Below are 9,265 nucleotides of genomic sequence, written 5' to 3'. Positions count from 1 at the left end.
GCCCAAAATGCAATGCTATATTCTATAAAGCTGTAGTATCCATCAAGAAGGATATCTATGTATGCATCATCTGCTGCGTTTATTTCTGGTAATTGAAGATACGGGAGGGTCAAGTACCCAATGCAAAGTTGAGCAAGCTGAAAATCGACCTGAGAACGATCAATAAAACCCGATTCGATGAGGTATCTTGAAGTTCATATCAGACATGAGAACTCTTTTCTTCTGGAAAGGGGTCCATTTATTCACCTTTTTGCCGTAGAGTGAACAAGGTCCACGGAGCCATCAGGTAAAAGCTCTACTAAGGAGCCGGCCAGGTCTTTGGACCCGTCCACAAATCTACGATCGACATCTATTGACATCTCCTGGAGGTCAATGGAGATAGCACCCTGTATCTCTCTCCATTTCACGCGTCGCCTTGCGCACACGAGCCATGCCAATAAGGTTCTGCTGGCAGCTTGTTGACTTGTTCCTTTGTTATCGAGTAAGCTTTTTAGGATGCGTCCGTAACTGACAAGAATCAATGAATAGTCTATTAGATTGTACTTTAGAACTTACGCTTGGCCTATCTCACGTGGAAAAATATCTGGATGAAGTTCGGTCTCAAGGTCTTTACGACAAGACTGATTGTACAGATGTTTTGCAACGAGTGCTACATATAAGAACATCCCTGGTTCGCATGAGATAAACAGAATTGCATTTCAGCATTGAGACTCACCATCAGCAGCTCCGGATAGTGCGTTCTGGATATTGAATCCTTCGTCGAGTTCGAACTTGGTCCTAATTTTTGCATCCCATGCTTTCGCATATGCTTCGATATCGGCCCTATTGTCAATTGCAGTGATTTTTAATGACGGAATCATTGAAAAATCTTTCCTGCCATATCCGTCATCTTGGCTAATAAAGAGGCAGCGAACACGGTCGCATTCTGTCCCGGATAACGACTGGACATAGGTTCGGAAGAAGGTCGCAATTTCCTTTCTCTCTCCCCTATTGCATTCATCGATGCCGTCAATCACTATATATGCCCTGTCGCAAAGCCCAAGAGCAGTGTCAAGGAGGTCCTTTGCGAATGTAGGGTTATTTAACACTATCTCACCGCTCCTCGAGGACATCTCGTAAAAGTGCTGGAGCAGATCGTCCTGTTGTGAGAGTAGGTGAGCAAGAATTCCGCGCGCGACCGACAGAAATGTGTTTCTCTCTGGGTCTTCATATTTGCAATAGAAATAAGCCAGGGTTGAGCGAATTTTCTTATCATTCGGAACACTGTTGAGGCTTCGAATCTTCTCGATGATAAGGGAGGCAAGCACCGTTTTCCCTAAAGAGCCTTGATTAGGTCAAGTCTGTGTGACACCCAAACTAGATGAGCTCCCTACCGATGCCAGGGCTACCATTTAGCCATAGTGCAGGAGTTTGGCAGAAATCGGGCTGGAACCAATGTTGAAAACGCCTATTATCCAATATCCACTGCCCCGATAGCGGGACTGTCGAACGTGCAGTTGTCGCTCGTGAGTGAATAATTTCAACATTTGCAGCCGCAAGCCACTGATATGTCGCGATTCGACGGCGACTCAACTCCGCTTCTTTCATGCTAGCAAACTGCCTATCTGATTCTTTGCGTGCAAGTTGGATTTGTTCAAACTGAACGATATTGGCCTGAGAGTCTAGTAGATTCTGGTGGCTCCGCAAGTTCTTAATAATGGTGTCTATTTTACTAACAAATCCTCGCCAAAGGGCCTGGAATAATTTCCTCCACACTATGTTTTACATCAGAGAATGTTGCTAACGCTAAGGGAGAGGGCATATACTTCGCTGTTTGAAATACTTCAAGGCTTCTCGGTGAAACTCCAAAAGATCCTGATAGATCAGTACAAGAATTCTTCGCAAATAGGGGCTTTCGTGGAAAAGCTGCAGGTACTGCAGCACAAGTGGCATGTTCTCCCCGATCTCCTTATATGCATCCAGGAGTTTGTTGAAAGCCTCGAGAAAAGTTGACGAGACCTAGCGAGAATGTTAATCGCAAAGTCTACAGCTGTAGATTGCCGTGAAAGCATACTTCCAGGAGAAATTTCATCGGTCCCTTGTAGAGTTAGAGTATGTCATACGTAAAGTTGAGATAGGGATCTCACCCAGATGAAGCCAACCATTTCAGCAGCGTTGACGAACACCTCGAGAACCTGACCATACTGTTGGAGTGTTTTCAAGATTGGATCCAGCCGGCTGAGGTAGCGTAGCTTATTGTCCGCTAGTTGTTTTTCACGAATACGTAGAATAGCTGATTGAAGGTCATGGATGGTGGTGTATCTGAATTCGTAGTCTTCTTCAGTGGTAAGATTGGCTTGCGCTCTGAATGCACATAGAACATCCCGGAATTCCCTGTCAATATCTGTTTGTGCCATCATTGAGGATGATTGCTATGATAGGATACGCATCAAAATTGCTGTCACCCTGGGCCAACTTGATAAGCATTCATGTAGTTAGTCAATGAGTATATAAAGCCACATAGCTGATGATAAATTCGCTGTCGAAGGTCTGACCCCGTGCCAGTGCAGCCTCGCCTTGCCGAGTGATATAAGGTGGGTGGAAAGAGCCTCAATGGGGTTTTAAGACGGGCGGCTATTTTGCATTCCCTACATTGGCAAACCACAGTGTGCGCTGCTCCGCCTGCATTGGTTGCCTCACGAGGCAGATTCGGCTAATCTTGTAGTTGTCAAACCCTAGGAATACCGTACAATTTTAATATTGAAATGTAGTCTTGGCTCAACATTTTAACAATTCGATTCAGCATCATAAGTTCTTACGTGCACATATATGAATTATTCAACCTCCTACCGACTTTTCATCGTCTTTGTTATCCCAATCCGAACCAGGAACGAGAGGTAAGAGGCAGGATTGATATACTCGAGGTTTTCCTTGACTACTGTCATGTACTACCTCGATCAGTCACACGGATGGACTCGGAAAAGACCTCGAGATTACAAGGACTTTTCTAACATAGAGCAGTCATATAAGCGTGCATGCTCGGATACATTCTTGCAATCACCAAACAGAGGAGCAGTTGACTCCGTTCAAGTACCCTACCCTAATTGCTCTCCACATCCATCATCCGCCCAGTCAGAAGCTTCACAGTCGGCCATCTCGGTATCATTTAGTCCACTTGCTATCTCGCGGGATGGGTTCTCACCGCAGGAGATATCGCTTGATCATGGCTCTTCAGTGTGGACGGATACTTCGATCTCCGTTGCGAGCACTCAAGACTACCTCGTTTCAAAACCAGACTACCTCATTCATGACGATCTTGAATATGGCAGTGCTGGACATGATGCTCATATGGTGTGCTACGGCGTTGTAAGTAGCTCTAGCTGTGTCAATGCTCGTCATTTATTCACCTATACCTTCACAGCTCTGCGATATCAAGGTTGAGGTTAGATGGAAACCTCTCAACATAACATGGGAGTCAACAAATCACCCAGGCTACCATTCCATTCTGCCTCTCAATCTCGCGTTTCTAGAAGGATACTGTCTGCTTCAGACAATTCAAGGCGAAGACGTTGCTGTATTGAATAAAGCTACATCCGTCCCATTTCAGGAAGCGATGGGTGTGGGATCAATTGAATTCCAGGCTTTTGTGACAGAAGAGGGCTGGAAGCTGACAAATTGCATGAAGGCCGGGGTTAAGTCGGTTGTGATGACTGTTGGTATACTGATGTATGGTTTGCGGGCAGTGTCATCAGAGATAGCCAGGATATTGGCCAAGTTTGAGCACTTCCTCCAATGCCCGCTTTTCGACATGCGCCAGCTTCCGTACGAGAATCCTCAAGATATTGATCTATCAGCTTTCGATTCATTGACTATACAGTCAGTCAATCATTCTTCTGCAGCTGCTCAGAGTAACGAACTGCTGGGCGAGGTTGCAAGCTCGCAAAGAGACCTAGACAACTATTTCAGTTTCGATGACTTTTTTGATGATCGACACCAAGAGCTATATTCTGCATTGGCCAGTCCTAGCATGAAGGTGAAGACCGAATTGCTCCTGTGAGTCATTCACCTGGTACTCCGTACTGTCGATTATCTAACGCAGCGGATAGACATCAGAAGGAAGCCTTAGACTTTATACGGAGAAGGGAAGAAGGTGATATTGACGATGATTACCGATTATGGGCATATCACCAGTCTCCAACCCCTTAGTCAGTACTCGAATTGCTGTGGTTAATAGACAAGCGAGTGGTATGACTGATTGTTACCAGCTATGAACACCTGATTACCGGAATGAAGGCCTCAAGCCCAAAAGATGCCGCCGGAGGAATTCTAGCAGACGACATGGGGCTAGGGAAATCGCTGACAATGCTGACTGCAATTGCAGCTTCTTTGCCAGACGCTTATCGATTTGTTACAACTAAGACTGACGGGAATTTGAATAAGGAGATGTTGCCCAATGCTAGGTCCACCCTGATCATTGTCCCATCTGCACGTAAGGGTTCCAGCCAATAAGTATATGCCGAATTCTAATCCATTATTCTCAATATAGTACTGCTGGACAGCTGGATTGACGAAATCGCGAAGTCTGTACCGGCAAATCTAGATATGCAGGACATATTCATTGACAAGTCTCTAGGCATTTTTTCCCCTCCACATTGAGTTATTACAAATACCACGGACAACACCGACATGCGGGTTGCTCGCAGCTAACCCAAAGCGACATCGTATTCACAACCTATGCAACAATTGCGGCCGAGTTTGGCAAACCGAAGAATCGATTGGATCAGGTTGTTTGGTATAGGATAGTACTTGATGAAGGTCAGTTAGTCGATCGAAACTTCGAAAACATCTCAGCTAAGCCTTCAATGTAGCACATGTTATCCGAAATTGGTCTACCAAGCAATTCCAAGCTGTAAGCGCCATTGCTGCCCACATTCGGTGGTGTCTTACCGGAACGCCCATTCAGAACGCACTCGAGGATGTAGGAGCGCTGGTCAGCTTTTTGAAAGTTCCTATCCTAGAAGAGAGGACAGTGTTCAGACAGTACATCACCCCAAGGCAACCACAGGGCAAACGAATCACAATCAGGGATTTTGATAACCTTCGACTTCTGCTGAAGTGTATATGCTTACGTCGGAACAAACGAGTTTTGCCAATATATCATTCCACCGACAATTGGACAAGTATCAAACACCTCATCAAGTTCAACGATCTAGAAAGAAGTCAGTATAGCCAACTCGCAGTTGCCTGCAGGGAGGCTATCTTGACCGCTGTCAACGAACACGCAAGTAAAGCGGCGCATCGAACTATTTTAGAGCAACTGCTTCGCCTACGAATGTTCTGTAATAACGGGCAGAATTCACTGAAAAGAATGACGGCTATCACAGACGGTGATCAAGGCGACCTCCTGAGCATTTTGCAACAAAGCGAAGATGCAATATGTGTCTACTGCAATTGTGACATCACATCATTAGGCCATGCGGGCGATGCTGACTCTGCCATAGTCACTGTGTGCCAGCATCTAGTCTGTCACGAGTGTAAAGGCAGGTATAAGGCCGATATCATCAAAACTCAGAAACGGCATTACGAATGCTCTCGGTGTCAGGGTGACTTTGAGACAGATGGCCCTATACCACGGACAATACCTGAGGAGGAAGTATTGAATGCAGAACTAAACATCTCACAGTACCCATCAAAACTTGTGAAACTTTTACAGGATGTCAAGGAACACAGGTTACAAGGCAAGAGGTAAGTATGTGCTCAGAACTACTGTTTTAACCTACTAATTTGATTCAAGTGTTGTGTTCAGCTTCTGGAAGCAGACGCTCGACATCGTGGAGAAAATGTTCTTGGAAAACGAGTTACCTTTTCTTCGGATTGACGGGGACGTTCCACTGAGGACTCGGAAGAAAATCCTTTCTGAGTTCGCTACGAGAGGAGATGTGGTAGCACTGCTCATGACCTTGGGCACGGGAGCTATGGGGTGAGACTGGTGCTTCGACAAATCTCTCAAACCATTTTGCTAACACAAGCTCAACACAGATTGAACAGTCTGTCTGTTGCAAATCGCCTCCACATCCTCGAGCCGCAGTGGAATCCGTCCGTGGAAAGTCAAGCCATCGGGCGAGTCCTTCGGCTTGGACAAGAGAACTCTGTCACGATTGTTCGATATATTGCCGCGAATACGATTGAAGATGTAAGCTTTTCTGGGCTATTCTTCGAGACATCTACTCATAATCCTTGGCAGAAAGTTCAAGCACGTCAACGCCGGAAGGTTTTCTTGTCACATGAGGGGTTTACCACATCAAGAGAGTCGAGGAGTACTGCTTTGTGGACAGAATACCTTGTAAGAAGCACTCAAAGACTATACTTTCCGGAAGCTAATCTGGCCGTGTCGACAGGACTTGCTCTCTGACAAGTAATGAGGCATCCCTCCGATGTTGCTGTGTTGTAAGCGCTACCGTAGTCATCTGATCATGGAGCCCAAAGACTTGTCAAAGATTTCATGTGCGAGTGATGGTAGAGAAAAGTAGATTTAGCACTAGGTCGATAGCTTGATATACTTTGTCTCTTAGTTGTGCGTGTGTTATGGATCATCAAACTTATTGTACTAGAACGCAAACCAATTACGAGTCTCTTGCCTGGTCTACTTAACTCGAATTAGTGAACGTGCTCATCAAAGTTTTTCTCTGGAAGGTGTGTAGAGCCTTGCCAAATAAGTCGACAATCCTCAGGATTTTTTTAGACCTCAAGTTCAGGGGCGCAGGACAGACTTTCGCATGTCGGTTTGTCCAGAGCCTTGTCAAGCGAATACCCAGGCGCGCAGATATGGAACTCCAGCCACTTAGATGAGGTCTACTGCGCCTCGTCATCCAAGCCCCGAACACGGCGCAAATAGCAGGCAGGCAAAGTGAAGAACGAGGCAGATGGTGCGGGGAACTCTATCCTGCGCCCTTGAAGGCGAGGTCAAAAAAATTCCTGAGTATTTGTTGGACAATGGCGATTCCCCCTCAGGATACGGCCGCCACTTCTCTTTTGGGATTTCGGACACTTCAGCCCCCGCCTTGCAAAGAAAGTGGTCGACATTGTTTCGCTATATAGACTGAATTGCCGGGCTCGGACTGCAATATCCTCGAACACACACGTCACTGCGCCTGACAGCCAAAGTGAGGCACCAGTCTCCCTCTCATAATCAAAATCAGGCTGTAAGACGTAGGTTGACAGTGGCATTATTGATACTTTACGATCGTTTCCTCATAACACAATGAAACCGAACTTTCAGGTTGAGAGCAGACTTTCATTGAAGCAAACGGAATTAACCCAAAAATGGACCAGAAAGGCTTTGTTGCGGATGTGGCAGCGATCAACAGACAGTTGCAACTACCGAAGATTGTATGACATCAATCGTACCTACAGCCTCGGGGTTAGGGTTTTGTGTGTCAAGCCAGCTGTAAGTCAGCAGAGCCTTCCCATCTGTGTGGAGCTTTTGGTGCTGGCCTTGGACAAGCCCACCCAAGAGAGCTTGAAGAAGCCCACGATCAATAAGTTGGGCTTGAAGGGTGGGGTGGGACTGACAAGAGGAGGTCAAGAGCGGTGAGCGACAAAGGCCCCCTGCTCACCTAACGCGAAAACCACGCTAAATTGAAATTACACGTGTAGGAACACGTCTGACGCGAACTTTCGCGTCTTCAGCACTTCACTTCTCTCATCCCACCATCCCACCAGCATCCCCCTCCGGCTCCGTTCTCCTCTCGCCTTCCCTCTCTCCCTCATCCGTGCACGCGCCCGCAATTTTGTGGATAAGCGCACATGGCGGTGTAATTTGCCGAAGACAAAGAAGGAAGACTAACAAGTCAAGTTAGTGAAGTTGGCGAACCGGCCTGGTGATCATTGAACATAGCCCCTCCTCGACCCAATCATCGAGGTATCTCCAAGCATGCCCCCCTCGTCGCTTTTGCTTGCTTTCCCATGCTTTCCTGCAGCACCAGAGATGACTTGCAGTCGAGACAAGCAGCGTGCCTTATCATCGTGCAGAAAACGGTTATTCCCCTCCACAATCTGGCCCCTCTCTCCAATGAGTGATTAGAATTCCTGCATGCACGACATCGTCGGCGGCACAGGTCCTGAGTGGTTCTTTCATTCAAAGCATCGTGACCCAGGCGCTGCTTGGACATGTAAGATAATGGGGAAGATGGCGATCCTAGACGGAAATGAGCCAGCCATCAGGTCGAGAACTGATTCACCAAGAGCAGAGCTGAAATGGTCATGCCGCCTTTCCAGCTCGTCGAGAAGGGTGGTGTGGGAGGGAGACAGTTTCGCGACTCTAGAACGGCTCTAAAACTCCACCAGCAGGTCTCGTCTTGCATCGTCTTGCCCGAAGAACGCAAGGGCATGACACCAAATGTGAATTGATGACTAGACAACAGTCTCAGTAAGCCACCGTCTCAATGCCACACAGCAGTCTGGACCCCACAAAGGTGTGGGAGCTCGTAGCTTGACTCGCATCGTCATTGATGTCATCCTTGGGGATCTATAGGGCTGCTATCTTCCCTTACCTGGCAAATAACCTGGAAGGATGGCAGCTGTAAAGTCACCGTCACCGTCAGGTCGATTAGATTAGCTCCCTAAATGCGATCGCGACGGCATCAGCAAACCAGGCTATGTGTGTGGTCCTGCCACACCAATCGCCGCGTAGGCGCGGCTAAAAGAGGCAAATCAGTTGCAGAGCAGAGGCCGTCTCTCTGCTCGTGTAATCACCCAGTCGCCCTTCGGAGAAAGGCCAGGTGATCACTGCTAGGGAAGACATGGTAGAGGTGTGGGATGGTTATACAACATGACATGTTTTACCAGGCTCAACTCTCTTAATATCTGGCATATTTACCGGCTAGCCGCCTTCCGAGCGAGGTGGAGTGTACGGAGTATATCGTAGATAAGACCAGCTGATGCAACTCTAGACTTGTCTCATGGCAATGCTCCGTACACCCACTGGTATGGCGGGGGCGGAGGCTTAGAGAAATGAAGGCCATTGTTCGGAAGGGAGACAATGATTCAGGAGACGGACCGGAGGGAGGGAGAGTGTGAGACACGATCCGGTCGATTGTATGCGAGTCGTAAAGTACTTAGGCCGACTATCATGAACACCAGGCTCCCTTGACATAGGGAGTGTAAGAGATGACCGAGTGAGCAGCAGTCGGGCCAGACCGCTCACATAGTTGTGGTAGTTCCCGTAGCGCGAGGGCTAGAGGGCTTTCCCAACGACCCTTGAGAGCAGGGCCAAGAGGATGCAGGG

Source organism: Phaeoacremonium minimum (assembly GCF_000392275.1).
Source record: "Phaeoacremonium minimum UCRPA7 unplaced genomic scaffold PA7_03_scaffold_541, whole genome shotgun sequence".
In the NCBI taxonomy this organism is placed as follows: domain Eukaryota; kingdom Fungi; phylum Ascomycota; class Sordariomycetes; order Togniniales; family Togniniaceae; genus Phaeoacremonium; species Phaeoacremonium minimum.
Note: the sequence above shows the minus strand (reverse complement) of the source record.